This window comes from Homalodisca vitripennis, chromosome 2 (genome assembly GCF_021130785.1).
Source record: "Homalodisca vitripennis isolate AUS2020 chromosome 2, UT_GWSS_2.1, whole genome shotgun sequence".
Classification (NCBI taxonomy): domain Eukaryota; kingdom Metazoa; phylum Arthropoda; class Insecta; order Hemiptera; family Cicadellidae; genus Homalodisca; species Homalodisca vitripennis.
The window spans coordinates 44863994-44889906 of record NC_060208.1 but is presented as its reverse complement, the minus strand read 5'-3'; the positions used below and the strand labels follow the sequence as shown (position 1 = coordinate 44889906).

The following is a 25913-nucleotide window of genomic DNA, read 5'->3' as shown; positions in this document are numbered from 1 at the left end:
AATTTTATTCTACTTTTTAATTTATTCTTTAACCTTAGTGTCAAGTAAAAGAAAATTTGTATTCACCATGCTGGGGTTAGTTTGACTAGACTATGTCTCTCTCACAAACCCAGGAAACCCAGGTCTGTTTTAACATTAAAATTGTTCTTAAAAGCCGTAATTAGGATATAGTGAAATCAATTAGGACTGATAATTGTATACATACAACAAAATAACTTCTTCATCTTAAAAACTCTTAATGAATAAATCGGCATATGGTTATCTTCAACATAGGAATTTATATAGCAAACAAAATAATGCTACAAACTAATTTACATTTTAATGAATTAGCTTTCATTTGATTTATTATGATTTAACACTGCCATATCGTCATGCACATTAATTCGCTTGGGATCTCCCCTAACCACTCCAGGGCCGAGGGAGGGGGGATGCCACCCCTTTGTGCCATCAACGCTGAAATATTTTCTGCGGCATCTGCCCCTGCATTGCTGTAAATAATGTACACTACAAAAAAGCTAACGGGAGGTGGGAAATTAAAATTAACGAACCAACACAGTGAATTCTCAAAGGCATTAAAGTAAAACGCAATAAGAGGACTCGGTTTGAAATCCAGAACGTATTTTTTTTTACTTTATAACAATACAAATAAAATAGAACACAGATAAATAATTTATGTAAGTTCTTATTTTCCAACTACATTCATTTATTTATATATATTCAAGAAATATGTTTGGTCATAATTACTTTTATAAATTCCACTCTAATATATTTGTGTATCAACATTTAAGCCAAAAGTATAATATATGGTTATTATTTTATCAAATCAAATTAACTTCTTTTTTTATTTAACAACTATAATTTTATTTATACATAAATACGATAACTAAGACATAGAATAGAATTTTTTTTAAAGTTTCCTGCAATATTTTTTATTACACTGTTCTAGTGGAATCGACAGCAAAAGGTATAACCAGTAAAATATAATGCCCGGATTAATCCTTTAAATTCAACTAAAACGTAAGTCAACAACTAGCCAAAAATAAAGAAAAACCATAAAAACACGAGAGAATCCATCTTCAAAAAGGGGTTCTGCACTGTAGAACAATAAAGAATCAAACTAGGTCACTTTTGTGGAAGATGTATTTGGTATTGGTTTTATTAGGCCTATTTATCTTATTTTTGTACGATTTTTGTACAGTGAGCAAAAGACCAAGAGGCACACTTACGATTTAGACTAGTGGCAAACTGTCGTTTTAAATTTGAAGATAAATTCTAGGCCTAAGGTAATGGTAAGGAATATCAATTGGCCTTAGCATGGCAGTACTTTGACCTCTTTTATCCTCGTGACAAAATTCCGCACGGGGAAAACTGTGTGTTTTTAAACTGAAGCATCCCTTAAGTGAGCAGTAAAGTATAAAATGGTCGACTTTTATCCTTTAAAGATATTACAAATGTAAACTAACAGAACTACCTACCATCAATATTTTCATCGTACTATATTATATGTAAAACCGATTATTTTTCACTTGTACATATGTACATAATGTAAAATATATGCCATTTTTTGTTGTAGTGTAAAAATTAAAATCAGCTGTTTTATGGCATTGCAATTGTAAGAATTTAAATTACTTGTTTATTCTGTTCTCAATAATAAAACTGTTTTTGTAGTATGATTAAGAGTAGCCGTTCAGTGGTCGTTTGCAATTATTGCTATTTTGTACTCTACCGAATTTTGACATGTTCACCTTCTCCGTCTCGTATTCCAAAATAGCTTACTTCAGATACTCGTAATGAATTAATATACAATTTTAACATTATATATAAAAATGTCGTAATGTATTAACTCTATTATTTCTCATAAACAACTGTTATCTTCATTTAAACTATTGTCTCCATGAATGTCACTTGGCATTCTCCGATGTGTGTCTCAACCGATAACCGATAGGTCGAAGGTTCGATTCAAGGGAAGGTCAACGTGATTTCATAAACATTTGCACACAGTTGTGAAAGGTTCCATGAAATTAAAAAATATTTATTAAAAAAATATGTATAGTACAGTATAATGTCAATGTTTAGGTATGACAAAAAACTGCCAACTGCTTACTGATTCAGTTTCTTATTTTTATCGATGTTGAATTTATGTGTAGTTGCGGAATCTCAAACTATATCTTGACACAATGTGAACAATATTTTTAGCCTAAAACCATGCCCTTAAAAAAATTATTATTTTGAATTATTTGTTTTGACAAACAAAAGGATTCGGGATAAACTGCAACTCTGACATGAAATAAACCAATGTAGTTTTAGAAAGATTAAATGCGATATGCAACGTGTGACTTCACACTACCAAATGTAATTTGCTGAAACTCGATAAACTATTTAGCAACAAAGATTTCAGTAGTTTAGTTTATTCGCAAAAGATTAGGGTCAGGTATTTAACAAATTAAACTCAAAACTGATAACCTTAGAGTGAGGGACGTGGCAATTAGCGAAAAAGCTAGGTCAGATAAAAATATTCACATATACTTGCTACTTGTGTGTGGCCTCGTTTATTCTGTTTTGTTGGTCTTACTTGTCGTAGCCGAGCGGGCACACGTGAACAGATGTCGAATCTCCTTTAAAAAGCCCCCTTTGCTTGTTTGCATAATTACTTTAAGAACAATTAATCACATATTGAGTTTGAGAAAACATAAATTACTTCAGTTCAAATATTTAATTGGGCATCCAATACCCTTTACCTGAGGTTGTTATAGGAACAGCAAAAGCTTACCATTTTATTTTAGAGCAGTCTAAATTTTATCGCTCAAAAAATGGCTCCAAAAACGTTAATAAAAACTTGGGAAATCTCATACAAGGGTTCATCACCATCTAGGGGCGTGTTTGACCATATCCTGTCAAACTTGTGTTATACGTAGCTCTGCCATCTTATTTAAAAGTTTCGTAAGATTTGAAATAGCCTTTAACGTCAGGATGGCAAATTTGTCACTCCAAAAATGATTTACCAATCAACAAAATATTACTTCGACACAACATTCAGCATAAGTTTCTAGATACATGTTTATTAAACCCTGTTGGTAAGCTACTACTTTATATAAATGTATTTGACTATCCTATTGGAAACAATATAAAACAGGATTTTAAAATTTTGTTACGTAGTGATTTCTCCAACTGTTAAAGAGTATTATAGTTGACCAGAGTACTATAGAAGACAGAATGCTATAGAATTCACAAAATAAAGCTTGGGTTGAAACTGAGTATATTTCTTGGTAGCTGGATGTCTCAAATAAACAAATTATTACTATATATATCAGACCAAAAGTGAGTCTTGAATTTGCTTATTGAGAATATCTTTTAAATTCTAAAAGCGTCTTACTCGGTTATAAAAATCATTTTTCCGGCGAATTAATCTATTGTCTCTCCAGTTCTTGAATAAAAAAGCAGAGACACTTCCAGTTAAAGAGGCTTTGTACAAATTGGCATTAGAATATATAGGGTAAACAATTTTACTATTTTTAAATTTAAATTTCTAGATGGTCAAATTATTAGAAATACTCGTGTTAACCTACACTTCGATTTAGAAACTCTTACTGTTCAAATAAAACTGTAGCGTATTCATAATTAGATTGCAATATGGAGATGTTTGAAAACTGAAGAAGTCGGTAACATACAATTCGATATCGATTTCTAGATACTTAGATTTCTAAATAGGAGTCAGATATTAAACTGTACATATTCCATACGCAATCCTCTACATCGAATCGTAGGGGTTTATTTGGATTACAGAATGGAGGTCATATTGTACATTTTAGAAGTTCAATAACATGTATATTCAACTTTCAAGTTTGTTTTGCATATTGAACTTGCAAAATGGAGGTTAGATTCAAATTGCAGAAGTTTGCCATTATGTAGTTCGATATCGAACAGTACAAATTATAAATTTAGATAGCAGTATGGCGAGTTTTATTTCAAATTGTAGACATTTGATAACAAGTACTTAAATATTGAAACTGCAGACATTTCATATTCAAATAATAATGTGGAGGTCAAATGTAAAATTGTCGAGGTCTCTTAAGATTCGGTGTAGAATTGTAAAGATCTTATATAGATGTCATTAGATATATATAGAAACCCTGTAATATTTATTGCATTATTGAGTTTAGGTGTAAAGTTGTTGAAGTTTGATGCAAATCTGCAAAGAATTGTAGGTATATCATAGACATTTCAGTAGACACACATAAACCCCATAATGTTATTGAAATCCTAACTGTCGAGTTAAAAAATTTAAATTTTCAAAGTTTCATATTTCCCCAAGATGATAAGTATGCCTAATGCACACTTAAGCTCACTGAAGGGGTTGCTGAAATCGCGGTCGCTATCAGCTGCAAGGCGACCCTCGCCTTTCTGGAGCGGAAACGCCAACGATAGGTAAAAGAAAAGCCGCGCGCACGCGCGTGGGAGCGTGGGGACGTGGGAAGTGCCGCGATATAGGTCATAAGCCCACGGACCCACGCACACGTACACGTACACGTACATGCCCATTCATTCGCCGCCACTCGGACCAGAAGCGTACTTTATGTTTTATTGTAGTGCCGTGCCGCAGAGCCTACTCACTATTCCTAGCCGTACGTCACTCCTAACAGCTTCATAGTATTGTCTTCAATACCGTAATTGTCCGCTCATGACTTGACACGCACTTCTTTTGTTCCTCATACATCGTGGCTTTAATGTATTCTTCTTCAGTTCAGTACTCATAGCTGTAAGCCATTCCTTTACAGCTTCATCGTATGTTCTTGACTTGACAAGCACTCCTTTTGTTCCTCTCACATCGTGGCTTTAATACATTCCTCTTGTGTTCAGTACTCATAGCTGTAAGTCATTCCTTTACAGCTTCATCGTATGTTCTTGACTTGTCACGCACTTCTTTTGTTCCTCTCACATCGTGGATTTAATACATTCCTCTTGTGTTCAGTACTCATAGCTGTAAGCCATTCCTTTACAGCTTCATTGTATGTTCTTGACTTGTCACGCACTTCTTTTGTTCCTCTCACATCGTGGATTTAATACATTCCTCTTGTGTTCAGTACTCATAGCTTAAGTCATTCCTTTACAGCTTCATCGTATGTTCTTGACTTGTCACGCACTTCTTTTGTTCCTCTCACATCGTGGATTTAATACATTCCTCTTGTGTTCAGTACTCATAGCTGTAAGTCATTCCTTTACAGCTTCATCGTATGTTCTTGACTTGTCACGCACTTCTTTTGTTCCTCTCACATCGTGGATTTAATACATTCCTCTTGTGTTCAGTACTCATAGCTGTAAGTCATTCCTTTACAGCTTCATCGTATGTTCTTGACTTGTCACGCACTTCTTTTGTTCCTCTCACATCGTGGATTTAATACATTCCTCTTGTGTTCAGTACTCATAGCTGTAAGTCATTCCTTTACAGCTCCATCGTATGTTCTTGACTTGACACGCACTTCTTTTGTTCCTCTCACATCGTGGATTTAATACATTCCTCTTGTGTTCAGTACTCATAGCTGTAAGTCATTCCTTTACAGCTTCATCGTATGTTCTTGACTTGTCACGCACTTCTTTTGTTCCTCTCACATCGTGGATTTAATACATTCCTCTTGTGTTCAGTACTCATAGCTGTAAGTCATTCCTTTACAGCTCCATCGTATGTTCTTGACTTGACACGCACTTCTTTTGTTCTCTCACATCGTGGTGTTAATGTATTCCTCTTGTGTTTAGTACCACCAAACTAACAGTAGATTATATTCGGCTTTGGAAAATGTTTAAACATAAATGTTTACAAACACGTCATAGTTACAAACACAAAAATAACATTTGTAAAGTTCTTTCTAGTAATCTATTTGATTTTGCAAATCAAACCAAACTGAGGAACGTGGTATATTGTAATTAGGGCACTGCAATTGTGTTTTGGTTGTTATTTTTTTCATTTAGAACAACAACCTGTTAATGTAACTTCCTTGAGGGCGCGAAAAAATTACATCATTGCTGAAGATAGCAATAAAAATGTTTGCAGCACCTATACGTATGTGCTTATGTGACTTACTGGAATGACATTTTTTTTTAAATGTAATATAACTTAAGAAAATTAATAGACATTTTAATGAAATATAAATTGAATAAAGTACATTTGAACACTCTTGGGACAATTCGGAAAATGTTAAACTAGTATTTATCAAAACAACATTTATTAAATTTATTTGTGGAGTCGCATGACGATGAAACCTTCGGTCTAAAAACACCCTTATCATCGCCCGATTTTCTGTGAGGATATATATACGATAGCATCTATTATTAATTTTAAACTCCTACAATTTCTTGTAAAATGGCCTGGCTTGGGGAAGGAATATCAAAGGACCAATTACAAATATCATTTAGTCAAGGAATTAACCCAACCAAAAACCACCGTAAGGGCAAGCTGGCCTTGCAGCCGTTTTGATTTTAGCTCTACCAGAACAACGTAAAACACCTGTACGATCTGTCTTCTAGTGAGAGAATTATTGGATGTGTATCATTATAAATATAATATAATTAATACGTATCCATCGCTTTCTCGGGGCTTTAGAAAAGAAGCTTAAACATCGTTTAAAAAGAACACATTTTTAAGTATTTTGTAATTATTTTTTTATAAATGGATTTATTTTCAGTAATAAATGTATATATGTTAGTTTAATTTGTATGAGGTTAAGTGGTAGAGAGGACTTTATAATCCTAACTTCGCCTCTAAAAAAGACTCTTTAAATCAAGACATCATTAAAGTGTTTAAAGTTTAACATTGATTGTTCTTATAGGGTAAAACTCAAGTTCGTTTCACCACAGCCTACTTTTAATTTGACTTGCATATAATCAGGCTGTTTACTCTAAGGGTTAGTTCTTCATATAGCTGAAACTGAATTATCATAATTTTATATGCATTTATCCCTTCCATCCCCCACCGTCAATGACCAAGAAAGGTTTAAGCGGCTTATTAACTTTGATACCTAACAAGGAGTCATGTTCGTACAAACCTTCGTTCTTTAAATTATCTAAGGATATTCTTTAGTTTTGGATGCCTAAATTCAAGCATCACTATAGTCAATTGATGTTTTGACGCAACATTCTAAAATTTGAAAGGGTTGTTGCAATTATTACAAACTGCGGCAATTTACGCATTTCATAAACTACCCTTCCGCGCGAGACAAGTGGACCAAACAAACACAAATTAAAAGCGGCGTTCCATTTCATTTCGTCAGCGCTGTAATATTGTGCGGTTGCCCATAAACCGAACTGGCCACGCCGCGCCTCCCCGCCCTTTGTGGCTGATGAGTTATGCGGTCGGACAACGTACTGTATTTAGTCTAATCAGCGTTATAACAACATCGGTATGACGGCTGGTGGGGAGGGGGGAAAGATACACGGTTGATTGTATCAGGCCTGACAATGAGTACCGCAACCCCCTCCCCCACTTGCAGCCCTCCACCTATCATAAACAGCTGATTCAATCACGCCGGCACACTGGACCCTGTAATCAACGTGATAAACAATCGTGATAGCCCTTCGTGAATGAAATGAATAAAAATTACGCGTACGCCCTCTGCTTTTGCGCGAAGTAACTTTATAGTCCAAAGGGGGCATGAGTTTGAAAATACTTTGTTAGTAGACTTTACGCTGGATTTAGAGTGTGACTAAAAGTTTTGTTAATTTTTTTTACTTTATCCAATGCACCGGTTTTGATCAAAATTTACACAAAAGAAACATTTACTCCAAGGGTTAAATCATGCACATTGTTAAATCATGCTTTCACCGGTTACAGCATGAAATTTAATCACTTTCCACTTACTCCAACGTATGATGGGAATTCTACAGCTCTCATTGTAACAAGGCAATACAACTGGAAGGCATTGGAAACAATCAGTACACGAGCTAAGATACACACCTCTGTTGCTCTATATTGTACTTTAACGCTTTAAATTTAAAAATAGAAAGTTGTCTTAATTTTTAGTTCCAATTATGGTTGTAATATTCTCACCCAATTCTAGAGTAAATAAGAGTCAATCAATTATGATTGTAAAGTGCTCACTCTACTTTAGAGTAGTAGGAGTCACTCAATTATGATTGTAAAGTGCTCACCCTACGTTAGAGTAGTAGGAGTCGCTCAATTATGATTGTAAAGTGCTCACCCTACGTTAGAGTAGTAGGAGTCACTCAATTATGATTGTAAAGTGCTCACCCTACGTTAGAGTAGTAGGAGTCACTCAATTATGATTGTAAAGTGCTCACCCTACGTTAGAGTAGTAGGAGTCACTCAATTAATATTGTAATGTGCTCAACCTACATTGGAATAAGTAAGAGTTAATGAACAGCGGTCATGATAACTTCACTCTAGGATGGATTGAGCTGGATTATGTCAATTAGGGCTATAATATCTTCACCTTACGTTGAAGCACAGACAATGGATACGTTTCTATAGAAACGTATCCATTGTCTGTGGTTGAAGTAAGTAGGAGTATAATCGATTAAGTTTTTAACTTATCATCGACTAGAGTAACTAAGAATCAATCAAGTTTGTAATAACTAATCCAAGGCTGGAGTAAGTAGCAGTCAACCAGTTATGATTTTAATAACATATCCTAGACTTGAGTAAGTAGGAATCAATCAAGTTTGTAATAACTCATGCAAGGCTGGAGTAAGTAGGAGTCAATCAATTGATGTTGTAAAGACCTCATCCTACATTGGAGTAAGCTGGACTATTTTAATTAGGGTTATAATATCCTTACACTACATTGGCGTAAGTAGGAGTCAACCACTTATGATTTTAATATCATCGACTGGAGTTAAGTAGGAATCAATCAAGATTGTAATAACTAATCCAAGGCTGGGGTAATTATGAGTCAATCAATTATGTTTTAATAACTTATCCTAGACTTGAGTAAGTAGGAATCAATCAAGATTGTAATAACTCATCCAAGGCTGGACTAAGTAAGAGTCAATCAATTGATGTTGTAAAGACCTCAACCTACATTGGAGTAAGCAGGACTATTTTAATTAGGGTTATAAAGTCCTCACACTACGTTGGAGTAAGTAAGAGTCAATCAATTAAGTTTGTATAACTTATCATCGACTGGAATAAGTAGGAATCAATCAAGATTGTAATAACTCATCCAAGGCTGGAGTAAGTAGGAGTCATTCAATTGATGTTGTAAAGACCTCACCCTGAATGGGAGTAAGCAGGACTATTTTAATTAGGGTTATAATGTCCTTACACTACGTTGGCGTAAGTAGGAGTCAACCACTTATGATTTTAATATCATCGACTGGAGTTAAGTAGGAATCAATCAAGTTTGTAATAACTAATCCAAGGGTGGAGTAAGTACGAGTCAATCAATTATGATTTTGATGACTTATTCTAGACTTGAGTAAGTAGGAATGAATCAAGTTTGTAATAACTAATCCAAGGCTGGAGTAAGTAGGAGTCAATCAATTGATGTTGTAAAGACCTCATCCTACATTGGAGTAAGCTGGACTATTTTAATTAGGGTTATAATATCCTTACACTACATTGGCGTAAGTAGGAGTCAACCACTTATGATTTTAATATCATCGACTGGAGTTAAGTAGGAATCAATCAAGTTTGTAATAACTAATAAAAGGCTGGAGTAAGTAGGAGTCAATCAATTATGATTTTAATGACTTATCCTAGACTTGAGTAAGTAGGAATCAATCAAGATTGTAATAACTCATCCAAGGCTGGAGTAAGTACGAGCCAATCAATTGATGTTGTAAAGACCTCACCCTACATTGGAGTAAGCAGGACTATTTTAATTAGGGTTATAATGTCCTTACACTACGTTGGCGTAAGTATAAGTCAATCAATTAGGTTTGTATAACTTATCATCGACTGGAGTAAGTAGGAATCAATCAAGATTGTAATAACTCATCCAAGGCTGGAGTAAGTAGGAGTCATTCAATTGATGTTGTAAAGACCTCACCCTGAATGGGAGTAAGCAGGACTATTTTAATTAGGGTTTATAATGTCCTTACACTACGTTGGCGTAAGTAGGAGTCAACCACTTATGATTTTAATATCATCGACTGGAGTTAAGTAGGAATCAATCAAGTTTGTAATAACTAACCCAAGGCTGGAGTAAATAGGAGTCAATTAATTATGATTTTTATGACTTATCCTAGACTTGAGTAAGTAGGAATGAATCAAGTTTGTAATAACTAATCCAATGCTGGAGTAATTATGAGTCAATCAATTGATGTTGTAAAGACCTCACCCTACATTGGAGTAAGCAGGACTATTTTAATTAGGGTTATAATGTCCTCACACTACGTTGGAGTAAGTAGGAGTCAATTAATTAAGTTTGTATAACTTATCATCGACTGGAGTTAAGTAGGAATCAATCAAGTTTGTAATAACTCATCCAAGGCTGGAGTAAGTAGGAGTCAATCAATTGATGTTGTAAAGACCTCACTTTACATTGGAGTAAGCAGGGCTATTTTAAGTAGGGCTATAACGTCCCCACTCTACGTTGGAGTAAGAGTTATGGTTGGAATCAATTATGGTTATAACGTACTCATCTTACGTAGAAGTAAGTAGGGGTTAATCAGTTGGGGAGATAACGTCCTCACACTAAGATTTGGAGTAAGTAACAGTGAATTAATTATGATTGGAATATCGTACCCTAGATTAGAGTAAGTAGAACAATCAATTAAATAGTTCTTTAGTTTGAAAATCACAAGCCAGGAAGTATTTTATATTGGAAATATTCATCAAATTTACTCGTATATATTTCAATAACTTATGTATATTTCAAAAATGTATACGATTCCAGGAGTTTCAACAGCCATGTTATGCGAATTTGTTGACTGTGTTATAAAAACCTAAGATTTTGCGAATATTTTGAACTATCCTGCATATCCATTGAACGTGACTTCCTTACATTAATCAGATCTACGCGATGTGGTCTATTGCTCTAGTAAAGAACTAGCAGTATTTTTTATCTGCAACAAACACCATTATCAGTTAAGAAGCTGGCTAATCAAAACTATACCTATAGTCTAAGGAATTGGAAAGAATGTTAACATTAGCTTAAACGATATATTTATGATTAAAAAGACACACTGATTTGAATTAAAACCTAACAGATAAAGGTACAGTAACCATTGGTGCTGCAGATGCAATACATCACAGGAAAGACAAAGATTGATACCGTGTGGGAGCCAGTAGAAAGCGTGGATAATTATAGCTAGGCGGAGGATTAGCGTATACACAATTCCACACACCGATATATGTTTACACCTACTGTGTAGTTATGGTGTAAAAAGAGCAGGTCGGAAGGAACAAATGTGATCATTCACATTCTACTACCCCCATAATTCTACGGTTAGAACTAAGGGCTTTAAAGTGTTTTGAAATTTAACATTGTTCTTATGGGGAAAACTCAAAACACAAGAGCCGGCAACTAAATAGCTAATATAACGACTGCCCCACTGTCTTCCGAGCATGAATGGTGTGCAACTTATGAGTATCGTCTATTCTCTCATTGGTGCTACATTATATTCTCTCCTAGACTTGATAGTTGGTACGATAATGGAAATATGAAAAGTGGATATATCCAGTGTGAAGGCGGTGTTGTAGTGGATAGCTAAGTGTATTAGCGCCTACACAGTTCCCGCAGGCGGGCCGGGGAGTAATGGTGAGGTTTACTCAGTTGATTAGGGTTATACTGTTTTCCTAAAAGCCCGCATAAAATAGAAAGGGGTCTCTTTAAAAGCAGCTCAAGAGGCATAAAAGTGCACCTGGCATGTTCTATCTAAGCTACGGAGATATTGAGAAAAATACGGAGTTAAAGCAGAGACTTAATAGCCTATTGCAATCATTGTAACGTGTTAGTTCATAAAAATATTTTACTATAGCAAATAAACTAACACAGTGGGGTATAGAGGAAACTGACACAACGGAGTATCGTGACATCCGTCACGAAAGAGTATCGAGGTATCCGACATAATGGGACATCGAGAGACACGACACAATGGAGTATCGAGGGACCCGACACAATAGAGTATCGAGGTACCCGACACAATGGAGTATCAAGGTACCTACCCTATGGAGTATCTACGATCCCGAAAGATGAATTATCGAGGGACCAGACACGATGGAATATCGAGGGACCCGACACAATGGAGTATCGAGGTACCCGACACAATGGAGTATCAAGGTACCTGACACTATGGAGTATCTACGAGCCCGAAACGATGAATTATCGAGGTACCCGACTCGGTGGAGTATCGAGATACCCGCCACAATGCAGTATTGAGTTACCCGCCACATTGGAGTATCGAAGGACCCGACACAATGGAATATCGAGGTACCCGACACAATGGAGTATCGAGTTACCCGCCGCATTGGAGTATCGAGGCACCTGACACAATGGAGTATCGAGGTACCCGACACGATGGAATATCGAGGGACCCGACATGATGGAATATCGAGAGACCCGACACGATGGAATATCGAGGGACCCAAGACGATGGAATATCGAGTTACCCGCCACATTGGGAGTATCGAAGGACCCGACACAATGGAGAATCGAGGTACCCGACACAATGGAGTATCGAGTTACCCGCCACACTGGGAGTATCGAAGGACCCGACACAATGAAGTATCGAGTTACCCGCCGCATTGGAGTATCGAGGGACCCGACACAATGGAATATCGAGGTACCCGACACAATGGAGTATCGAGTTACCCGCCGCATTGGAGTATCGAGTTACCCGCCGCATTGGAGTATCGAGGCACCTGACACAATGGAGTATCGAGGTACCCGACACGATGGAATATCGAGGGACCCGACATGATGGAATATCGAGAGACCCGACACGATGGAATATCGAGGGACCCAAGACGATGGAATATCGAGTTACCCGCCACATTGGGAGTATCGAAGGACCCGACACAATGGAGTATCGAGGTACCCGACACAATGGAGTATCGAGTTACCCGCCACATTGGGAGTATCGAAGGACCCGACACAATGGAGTATCGAGGTACCCGACACAATGGAGTATCTGCGAGCCCGAAACGATGAATTATCGAGGTACCCGACTCGGTGGAGTATCGAGATACCTGACACAATGGAGTATTGAGTTACCCGCCACAATGCAGTATTGAGTTACCCGCCACATTGGAGTATCGAAGAACCCGACACAATGGATTATCGAGGTACCTGACACTATGGAGTATCTAGGAGCCAGAAACTATGAATTATCGAGGTACCCGACACAATGGAGTATCAAGGTACCTACCCTATGGAGTATCTACGATCCCGAAAGATGAATTATCGAGGGACCAGACACGATGGAATATCGAGGGACTCGACACAATGGAGTATCGAGGTACCCGACACAATGGAGTATCAAGGTACCTGACACTATGGAGTATCTATGAGCCCGAAACGATGAATTATCGAGGTACCCGACTCGGTGGAGTATCGAGATACCCGCCACAATGCAGTATTGAGTTACCCGCCACATTGGAGTATCGAAGGACCCGACACAATGGAATATCGAGGTACCCGACACAATGGAGTATCGAGTTACCCGCCGCATTGGAGTATCGAGGCACCTGACACAATGGAGTATCGAGGTACCCGACACGATGGAATATCGAGGGACCCGACATGATGGAATATCGAGAGACCCGACACGATGGAATATCGAGGGACCCAAGACGATGGAATATCGAGTTACCCGCCACATTGGGAGTATCGAAGGACCCGACACAATGGAGAATCGAGGTACCCGACACAATGGAGTATCGAGTTACCCGCCACACTGGGAGTATCGAAGGACCCGACACAATGAAGTATCGAGTTACCCGCCGCATTGGAGTATCGAGGGGACCCGACACAATGGAATATCGAGGTACCCGACACAATGGAGTATCGAGTTACCCGCCGCATTGGAGTATCGAGTTACCCGCCGCATTGGAGTATCGAGGCACCTGACACAATGGAGTATCGAGGTACCCAACACGATGGAATATCGAGGGACCCGACATGATGGAATATCGAGAGACCCGACACGATGGAATATCGAGGGACCCAAGACGATGGAATATCGAGTTACCCGCCACATTGGGAGTATCGAAGGACCCGACACAATGGAGTATCGAGGTACCCGACACAATGGAGTATCGAGTTACCCGCCACATTGGGAGTATCGAAGGACCCGACACAATGGAGTATCGAGGTACCCGACACAATGGAGTATCTGCGAGCCCGAAACGATGAATTATCGAGGTACCCGACTCGGTGGAGTATCGAGATACCTGACACAATGGAGTATTGAGTTACCCGCCACAATGCAGTATTGAGTTACCCGCCACATTGGAGTATCGAAGAACCCGACACAATGGATTATCGAGGTACCTGACACTATGGAGTATCTAGGAGCCAGAAACTATGAATTATCGAGGTACCCGACACAGTGGAGTATCCATGTATCCGACACAATGAAGTATAGAGTTACCCGCCGCATTGGAGTATCGAGGCACCTGTCACAATGGAGTATCGAGGTACCCGACACGATGGAATATCGAGGGACCCGAGACGATGGAATATCGAGTTACCCGCCACATTGGGAGTATCGAAGGACCCGACACAATGGAGTATCGAGGTACCCGACACAATGGAGTATCGAGTTACCCGCCACATTGGGAGTATCGAAGGACCCGACACAATGGGAGTACCGAGGTACCCGACACAATGGAGTATCGAGTTACCCGCCGCATTGGAGTATCGAGTTACCCGCCGCATTGGAGTATCGAGGTACCCGACACGATGGAATATAGAGGGACCCGACATAATGGAATATCGAGAGACACGACACAATGGAATATCGAGGGATCCGACACAATGGAGTATCGAGTTACCCGCCACATTGGGAGTATCGAAGGACCCGACACAATGGAGTATCGAGGTACCCGACACAATGGGGTATCGAGGTACCCAACACATTGGAGTATCGAGGTACCAGACAAAATGGATTGTCAAGGTACCCGCCGCATGGGAGTATCGAGGTACCCGACACAATGGAGTATCGAGTTACCCGCCGCATTGGAGTATCGAGGGACCCGACAAAATGGAGTATGAAGTATCCGACACAATGGAGTATCAAGGTACCTGACACAATGGAGTATCGAGGTACCTGACACAATGGAGTATCGAGGTACCCGACACAATAGAGTATCGTGGTACCCGACACAAATGAAGTATCGAGTTACCCGCCGCATTGGAGTATCGAGGGACCCGACACAATGGAGTGTCGAGGTACCCGACACAATGGAGTATCGAGGTACCCGACCCAATGGAGTATCGAGGGACCCGATACAATTAAGTATCGAGTTACCCGCCGCATTGGAGTATCGAGGGACCCGACACAATGGAGTATCGAGGTACCCGACACAATGGAGTATCGAGGTACCCGCCGCGCCGCATTGGAGTATCGAGGGACCCAACACAACGCAGCTAGTCTTACTACCCATTCCAACACTGTAACTTCATCGCATATTACTGTCCCATAACCTATTTACCAAGTTTACAGTTTCTATCACGAGTTACTGTGCGGAAATATACAGACGGCGAGAAGGTGTTGTTTGTATCATTATTGTTTCAACTAGTAGCTCAAAAGCTTATTGGTAAAAACAGATAATACTGTAACAGTACTGGAGTAGGGTTATCAAATTAGCTACCGTATTTGGTTTTACATAGATACAATGTACATTAATATTTTTTTTTTTATATAAAACAAAACAAGAAAGTAACTCTGTGGAAACAAAACAAGAAAGTAACTCTGTGGAACGCCAAAGGGACTAAAAACGCAAATTGAACGACAATTTATGGACAAGAATCAACTAAACTAAAATTTCTATATTCGATTGCTCTGAAATGTATGCGCCTTGTATACAAGACGATTTCGGGAGTTTTTATGTATTAAGGACAACAAATCTTATATTGGTTAACTTGAGTACACTTAGTAGATACTGCTTTAAACTAGACTTCTAGAAGTGGATCGACAATTAAGAGATGTTGATTTGAAACATAACAAGAAGTATGTAAAAGAAATTGGCAAAAATTCAAGGACCCGATAAAATGGTTATCGAGTAAAAAGCGGAGATCGCAAAAAACAGTATGAGGGCCAAGTTTTGGTCATGGCCAGTTGTATTATGTATGTGGCCTTCACCTTGGCTCAATGGGTCCACGAACTGCCCCAAGGTCTGACTTTGTTTACAGCGACACGCTTCAGGGCTCGTGGCTGTGGAACTATTTTGTCTTGGATCTCCACCGAACTACATCTGAAGCAGATCTCTTCAACAATGTACTGTATTACAACACTAACCCTTTCATCTGGTGCGTTCACTGAAATATCGTGGGAAAAGTAAGTGTAGATAACTCTACATGGCCATTTTCGTATCTTAAATATATTTTTTTAATTAAACTATTAAATTAAATATATTTTTAATATGTTTTAATTAAACAATTACTTACCTAATATCTACGAATACAATTACTGGTTGTTATTATTGTGTTGCTTATTATTATGTTACTATTACTGGAAACCTTATTTTGGTTTTAATTAATGTAGGTTAAAATTACAAAAAATGCATTAAAATTTAAATCAATTTGATAATGTGTATTTAAAAAATTGTATTTGTAATATCGTTAATATATTCTTACATGTGTCAGTTAACTAATATTATATTAATTCAAAATGTTGTGCCATGGCACTTTATGAAATGAAATGAATATTGTTACAATACTATAACAAAACACACACCCATTAATTCAAATTGCATTCAATTGCCCTAAGTACCACACTCCAAATTCACCAACCGCTATACCCGATGAGCCCCCAGCATCAAAGCTCTGACCTCCGCCCCGAAGCGAGCGCGCTTATCGATGGCTCTGATGTTCACAGGAAAAGCATTCCACAATCGACAGGCAGAAACTGTAAACGACTTACTAAAGGTAGTTGTTCGATGAATTGGGATAGACAATAAGGATGTATCCCTCCTTGTAGGCTACTTCGTTCACTTATTTCAGACATAAATTGAAAGTTGTTTGAAAGATAACTGGGACAATTACACAATACTGGGACAATGTGTGTTTTCTTAAACAATATTGCATCGGTCAGTAGGTTGTAATTTCTTCCATAAATGTAATTTTGGTAAATAATACATAAATTACAGAATGTAATCTGTAAATGGCATATTGTGTGAATCATATTTGAGAGACTGCATGTACACTCTGGGTACTCATATATCGATGGACCACATGAGCCATCAGGGGCCAGGGGGCGGGGCCCTGCAGACGCGGTCGCCAGCTGACCATGAGTCAACGTCACGGGAGTGTCAACTGATAGAAGAAGGTCATTTGTACCCTCTTATCACCAGTCGACATCGCCATTTGTCTGCAATGCCCGGCGTCGCTCTACATACATTTTGTTTCAAACCCTTGAAGACGGCAGTACTATGTACAGCTTTGCAAAGTTAAAAGGTGTTCATAAAGATATATAAATCTGAATAAGTAACATTAAAATGTCGAATAAGTTTCCATAGAATATGAACGAACATCAGAAAACATAAGATATGAAAGTTCTACTTTATGTTATTAGATGATACTTCCTTCAAATTCGAGATGGAAGGTGATAAACGTAAAATACAATTTATAAATATATTAATGCTTGCCATAATCGACACAAGCTATCTATATTCTGAGATAATACTGAGATACAGCATATAAAAAATATTTAAGATAATTTAATACGAAAAATTAAGATGGTTTATCAAAATTTTAAAACTTTAATACCATAGTCTACATAATTTATTTATACACTCTTATAAATATATAAAAAAAACAAACAGTACATTAAAATATTGTTATTGTAACGATTAATAGTAGGTTATGAGATTAAGGATATCATATATTGTAAATTAAATTGTTGCGTTCTAGAGAACTAAAATACTATTGCGAAACCACTTAAATATTTCATTATCTTCGTCCATAGTATTATATTTTAAAACATTTCAAACAGTGCTTAAGAGGTGTGAACAGTAATTATTCTATAATACTTAACGACCTTAATCCTATAATCCTAATAGTCAAAATGCAGTTTCTGTACTCTTCTTGTGTGTTATTTATTGAACACTAGCTTCACATAATTAAATGCTACAACGCAACATTATACATAGTGAACATATAGTATAAGAATAACCTAATTGATCTGAATCATATTTTAAGAAATTTTCATAGATTTCAGTATGGTACACATTCCAAAACTCTTAAACACGATGAAAATTATTGTCCACTAAATGGTGCTAAACAACTTTTCATCTTAAAATGGAAAACGGCTGATACCTATCAGAAGACACAATTTTTGCTGGTCACAACTTGTGCAAGCGAATCTTTAAAGTGGCCATGCTCGCTTACGCTTTGACGCATTTCGTTAAAACTAGTACCTTTGGAATTTCAATAACATTTTCCAAATAGTTTTTATAACTATAATTTGATTTTTTTGTTTTTGTTATTTGATGTTTAACAAACGTCATTTTGTTAATATCAAAGAAAACAATACAACTGTACAACCTATGTGCCAAATCTGGTTTCTTTAGTTTTACTAGTTTTAGATGTAAAAATTTGTTTAAACAAAATACAAAATGGCGGCTAGCGGCTAAACGAAGCTATAATATGTATATATATATATATATATATATATATATATATATATATATATATATATATATATATACACTCACATATACATATAATAATAAGTAGAATTTATTCTTTTAACCCTTTTATGCCCCTTTATTACAAACCCCGCCGAACTTGGCACGAGTAATGATCGTTTACCTTCTTAAGATAAATTCTTCTATCGATTTCACAACAATTAAAATCGGTTCTTGTACAAGCAGTCTTTTAAAGTTATTTTGTAAGCTATATTTTCTGTAAGTGTTTTTATATTCGGCCATTTGCTCCCGAACGAGTACTTTCAGACGCATTAACAAAATTCAGTAAAGCTGTGAAGAGTCACGAGAACAGTGCGTCACCGATGGCAGCGACCTGTGACGCACGGCAGTGTGCTCGTGCCCGCCGCACCGCGGCACGACACCGGCGCGGCGCTCTAAACTCTGTACACGGCCTTCTAGATCCCCTCTCGCATACAAATGTCCTCCAATTAACCCCTCAATTATCTTGTTCACCGGACTTCCCAGAACCGTTCCTTCCCCGCCACTTAGTCCGCGCCCGTCGCGGCGCTACCGGAATCCTCGAACAGGGGAAACCGGGCACAATCGCTTTCCTTACGTGTCCTCGCAGTTCAATACATCGAAAGTTTACCTTCCCACTGAAATTACATTGTGATTGACAAGAGAGACATTCGAATATTCGTTCGCTGTGAAAGTAACCACGTGCCGCCGATACTGGTTATCTCTAACTTACACCAGTTTGTGAAAAAGCCGATAGGTGCGCTAGTGAGCAAGCCTTCCGACTACTGAGTGATTCAGACAATGACCGGCAGATGGTGGTACCTTCGTCTCCAACTCTGAGTGAACAGGAACAACTCTCGTCATTGCAATCTCCTAACTAATAATCATCGATCATTTACATTGTGATTGACAAGAGAGACATTCGAATATTAGTTCGCATGTGAAAGTAACCACGTGCCGCAGATACTTTTAATTATCAGGTGATGATACATCTACGAAAATATATAATGCTTCTGCGTTGAATATAGTGGATGTTAATAAATCTGTAGAAATATCACACTGTATTGTACATTAAATATTAAATAATATCTGATATTATGCAACGTTAAATATAGCGGATACTGATAAATGTGTAGAAATATCAGACTGTATTGTACATCAATGAAAATATCTGACATTATGCTGCGTTAAATATATCGGATACTGATAAATGTGTAGAAATATCAGAATGTATTGTACATCAATGAAAATATCTGACATTATGCTGCGTTAAATATATCGGATACTGATAAATCTGTAGAAATATCAGACTGTATTGTACATCAATGAAAATATCTGACATTATGCTGCGTTAAATATATCGGATACTGATAAATGTGTAGAAATATCAGACTGTATTGTACATCAATGAAAATATCTGACATTATGTTATTGGGGAGAGATGAGCATATATCAAAGGAGTAACTGACAGATACAACGTGTTCTTTTAGAAATTATCAGGTATTGTACATCAATGAAAATATCTGACATTATGCTTCTGCGTTAAATATAGCGGATACTGATAAATGTGTAGAAATATCAGACTGTATTGTACATCAATGAAATAATATCTGACATTATGCTGCGTTAAATATATCGGATACTGATAAATCTGTAGAAATATCAGAAATGTTTTATTGTGATGTATACATGAAAATATCTTACAGTGATGATGAATATAACAGACACAAATGATAATTTAACATCAGAAAACAATGTATTGACCGATGATGATTTTAGATCTTGCATTTTTTTAAAGACTCGCATTCCCTGCTTCGGTCAAACAGCGGATATCATGGTTTGCTAGTTCCGTAGAAATATGGATACGAATGCAACGATAGAATTAAATTATTCTTAAAGTAATTATCACTTGTGATTCGAAAAAATTATGGTAATTATTAATAAATAGTCTATACGTGTTTTTAAGCTAAGTTTTGTTGAAACTAGGAATGTTAATAGTATTTAATGATAAAAGTAAATGTGGATGTTATGGAAACAAACAAAAAAATGTCTACTTAAAATAACTACCTTAACATTATTTCCTACTCAAAAATTATAAAATTGTTAAAAATATTGAAAAAGTGGAATAAGAGCAAGAGTAACAGCTGTCATCAATTCGTGTAGCTACTTAAAACTGTGCTGAGCATTATAGTAGGTATGGAACTCCTCTGAGTGCTCGGTTACGCATGTCAGAACTGCAATCAGTACGTTATGGAGGTGAAAACCTACTACAGTACTTCTTTATGAACCCAAATCAGGTTAAACAGCGGTACGACGTATAAGATGTGTATAAATCACTGTTCACTACAAAATTGGAAGGAACACAACGCTGTGGAATTAATTGGCAAATTAAACAGTTCCGTCCTGTAAACGACGACATGGCAAAAAGAAGTAACCGCGAGAAAGTTGACCGCGGTCCGCGATTGAATATGACATTAAGAGTTGGCCAGAGTCCAGCAGGGACCCAATTATACGTATGAATGTGTGCAAATATAAGTTCCGGGTAAGGCGTGCGGACAATGCTCTCTGGCGGCGCGGCGGTGTAGTGAGTTCTATCATCTGGTCACAGCAGAGTTGCCAATCGCGGTCAGATAGCTTAAAATAATCAATCTTTCATCATCATATGTCTTTCTAAATTAAAGTGTTTACGACAAAATATTTCAAATAAATTAAAACGGAATTTATTTACATTTATTTAATTATCCGATTTTCTTACCGTCATCTCCCTCGCTTTGATCTTACGTGACTGAAAGTTTGGAAAGTGATAACTTTTCACTCCAAGAAGAGATTACACAACGTGCAAAAAATACAACATGAATAGAAATTATTACTTTCCATATAAAATTGAAGAACCAGATAAATGCATATATGAAGAGAATTGGAGCTGCTAAAAAAGAATTTGGAGGAAATATATGTGAATAAATATTTATTCGCCTAAGTAAGTATAGAATTGGGGTATCGTTATAGTATTTATTACTAATCTCATAATTAACAATGAGCTATATATAAAATATTATTTTAATTTTAGGTAGCATTAAGTCTACATTCACCATTTTACAATATTCTCTATAGATATTATTAAATATTAATAAAAACACTACTTTTCCAAATTGTTTATTATTTCGGGCGAGGCCTTTCAAAACCCAAAGGTTTCATCTTCATATGTAACTTCTCAAAATGTACAAAAGGAAATAATTGATGAATATTCCCGTATGATAAATTTATGTATGAATCAGAGCACATTCCAATATAGAGAATCTTATTATACCCAAATTGATGGAACAGCTATGGGAAATCCTCTCTCATGTTTTATTGCCAATATTTTTATGAGCTATTTTGAAAACTACAGCCAAATCTAAAATGACATATTTCCCAAGAAAATGGATAAGATACGTCGATGATATTTTTGCAATATTTAATAAAAATGAAAACATACAAGATTTTATCACAACTCTAAATTCGTTTTAACCCTACTATTAAATTTACATATGAAATTGAACAAAACAATAGTATCCCATTTTTAGACGTATTAGTTATTAAAAATGAAACAAAATTTGAATTTGATATCTACAGAAAACCAACTCATACAGATAGGTTCATCATCAATGAATCTAACCATCCTTCTGCACAAAAAAGAGCAACATTTTAATTCAATGATTTATAGACTGTTAAATACACCACTTTCAACAGAAAACTACAAGAAAGAAACTAAATTACATCAAATCTATTGCTATGTTCAATGGTTACACTACACAACTCATTGACAATATACTAAAACAAGCTTTAAAAAAGAAAAAGTAGAAAAGATAAGACAACATTAAGACCACCTGAAGACACAAAAACATGAATTTATTTGCACAACATACAGCACTTTTTCAAACCAAATATGCAAAACTTTTAAAAAGCATACAAATAAAACTGTCACTCACAGAACAAGCAACAAATTATCCCAAATTTTAGGAAACCCTAAGGACAAAATTTCAAATGATAGTAAATCGGGAATTTATGAAATTGGATGCAATGACTGTGACAAAATTTATATTGGACAAACAAAAAGAACAATAAAAACAACGATTTAAAGAGCATTTATCACACACAAAAATATGGAAGAGTTGACAAATCTGCTGTACCAAGCACTGCATTGAATCAGGACACACAACATCAATTACAAATCTAAAATTAATAAAAGAAATAACAAAACCAATGAACTTGAATGCTTGGTAAACACTATACATAAACAGAAGTAAAGAAAAACTCATGAACAATGAAGAGGGCCCTATTGAAAATTCCAATCTTCTTTCTTCTGAATTTATTCAAAAATTAAAACTCTAGTCAAATATAATTTTTTTCCATACTGGCTGAAATATTTCCAAAATGTTTGTATTTACATTTTACACCATATGTTAATTTAATATTAATTTTTAACAAACAATATGTAAATATTTATTTGTGGAGTTGCCCTGAAGATGAAACCTTTGGTTTTGAAAGGCCTCGCCCGAAATAATAAACAATTTGGAAAAGTAGTGTTTTTATTAATATTTAATAATATTTAAAGAATTTCCAATTGCTCCAAGAGTCTACAATGAACATGGCACTCAAGCCCAGTGAGCTGAATAGACTTCACAAATACAAACAAAAAGTAAGGTTATTAGAATTAGATATCCAGTTTTTTAAGAAAATGCAAGAAATTTAAGATTTTCCCAAAGTTTATTAAAATTAACATTCCAATTAAAAACAAAACCACTGACAGAGTTATACATAATGCAAAATTGAATTGGCTTAACCTGGAAATAAAAAATCTTTACTCTAAACAAGATACTTTATCATTACAAGCTTTAGAACTACATTATGGACATAAGTAAAAACTTATCAACGATCTATCAATGAACTTTTTCAAGAAAAATATTGTAATATGCTGGATAGTATTGATTTTAAAATACAAAAAGAAACAGGAAAAGTTAGAAAACAAATTTAAATTACTTCTAAATTCCAATGAGCCATTTCTTCATCAAGAAACCAAATTTCCTATCAAAAACCAACAACTAGTGTGTACTTGTCATCAGAAACATTTAACGAAGAGGAAATGAATCTTTTAAACAAAGGTTTAAATTTTAACCTAACAAGTAGAAATGACAGTGAAAATGTAATTGTTGATATAGAAAGTAACATTCAATATTTAGATGAGAGTACAAAAACTGCCATAAGATCCGACATATACTCTACCTTTTCCAAGAATCTAAAAGAAAAACGTTCCTCACATTTACATAACACAAAATACAATAGAACAATAAAACGTCTTAAACAGAAGAATGTATTTTATTTGAAGGCTGACAAAAGTAATACTATTGTCATTATGAACAAAGAAGAATATCATAAAAGAGTTAAACAAATTTAAACACTGGACAATATAATATCCTTCAAAAAAATCCAATCCAAAAGTACACTAAATCAGTATCAGAAACCTTAAAAAAACTGTAAAAATTTAATTAACAACCAATTATATAGAAAAACTCATAGTTCCTAATCCTACCATTCCAAAATTACACTGTCTTCCAAAAATACACAAACCTGGGAATGGAATGCGACCAATAGTGTCATGTATAAACTCCCCAACATATTTTCTGTCTCAATGGTTGTCGAAAAATCTTCAAACTTTAGAAAGTTTTCCTTCATTTTCCATCAAGAAACAGATACGATTTTATAGAATCAATTAAAGACATTGTTCTATATGAAGATGAATAACTCGTTTTCTTTTGATGTAACATCGCTTTATCCTAATGTTCCTATTAAGGACACAATTAAAATAATTACAGATTGGTTAACTTCTCAAAATGTACAAAAGGAAATAATTGATGAATATTCCCGTATGATAAATTTTATGTATGAATCAGAGCACATTCCAATATAGAGAATCTTATTATACCCAAATTGATGGAACAGCTATGGGAAATCCTCTCTCATGGTTTTTATTGCCAATATTTTTATGAGCTATTTTGAAACTACAGCCAAATCTAAAATGACATATTTCCCAAGAAAATGGATAAGATACGTCGATGATATTTTTGCAATATTTAATAAAAATGAAAACATACAAGATTTTATCACAACTCTAAATTCGTTTTTACCCTACTATTAAATTTACATATGAAATTTGAACAAAACAATAGTATCCCATTTTTAGACGTATTAGTTATTAAAAAATGAAACAAAATTTGAATTTGATATCTACAGAAAACCAACTCATACAGATAGGTTCATCATCAATGAATCTAACCATCCTTCTGCACAAAAAAGAGCAACATTTAATTCAATGATTTATATAGACTGTTAAATACACCACTTTCAACAGAAAACTACAAGAAAGAACTAAATTACATCAAATCTATTGCTATGTTCAATGGTTACACTACACAACTCATTGACAATATACTAAAAACAAGCTTTAAAAAGAAAAAAGTAGAAAAGATAAGACAACATTAAGACCACCTGAAGACACAAAACATGAATTTATTTGCACAACATACAGCACTTTTTTCAAACCAAATATGCAAAACTTTTAAAAAGCATACAAATAAAAACTGTCACTCACAGAACAAGCAACAAATTATCCCCAAATTTTAGGAAACCCTAAGGACAAAATTTCAAATGATAGTAAATCGGGAATTTTATGAAATTGGATGCAATGACTGTGACAAAATTTATATTGGACAAACAAAAAGAACAATAAAAACACGATTAAAGAGCATTTATCACACACAAAATATGGAAGAGTTGACAAATCTGCTGTAGCCAAGCACTGCATTGAATCAGGACACACAACATCAATTTACATATCTAAAATTAATAAAAGAAATAACAAAACCAATGAACTTGAATGCTTGGGAAACACTATACATAAACAGAAGTAAAGAAAAACTCATGAACAATGAAGAGGGCCCTATTGAAAATTCCAATCTTCTTTCTTCTGAATTTATTCAAAAATTAAACTCTAGTCAAATATAATTTTTTCATACTGGCTGAAATATTTCCAAAATGTTTGTATTTACATTTTACACCATATGTTAAATTTAATATTAATTTTAACAAACAATAT

The 25913-nt window shown here is 35.7% G+C and overlaps 1 protein-coding gene across 1 annotated transcript in view; it reads right to left on the bottom strand.

The window, feature by feature from the left end:
* LOC124353875 (tRNA dimethylallyltransferase) overlaps positions 1-25913 on the bottom strand; it is a 270000-nt gene that overhangs the window by 12003 nt on the left and 232084 nt on the right. The window lies entirely within an intron of this gene.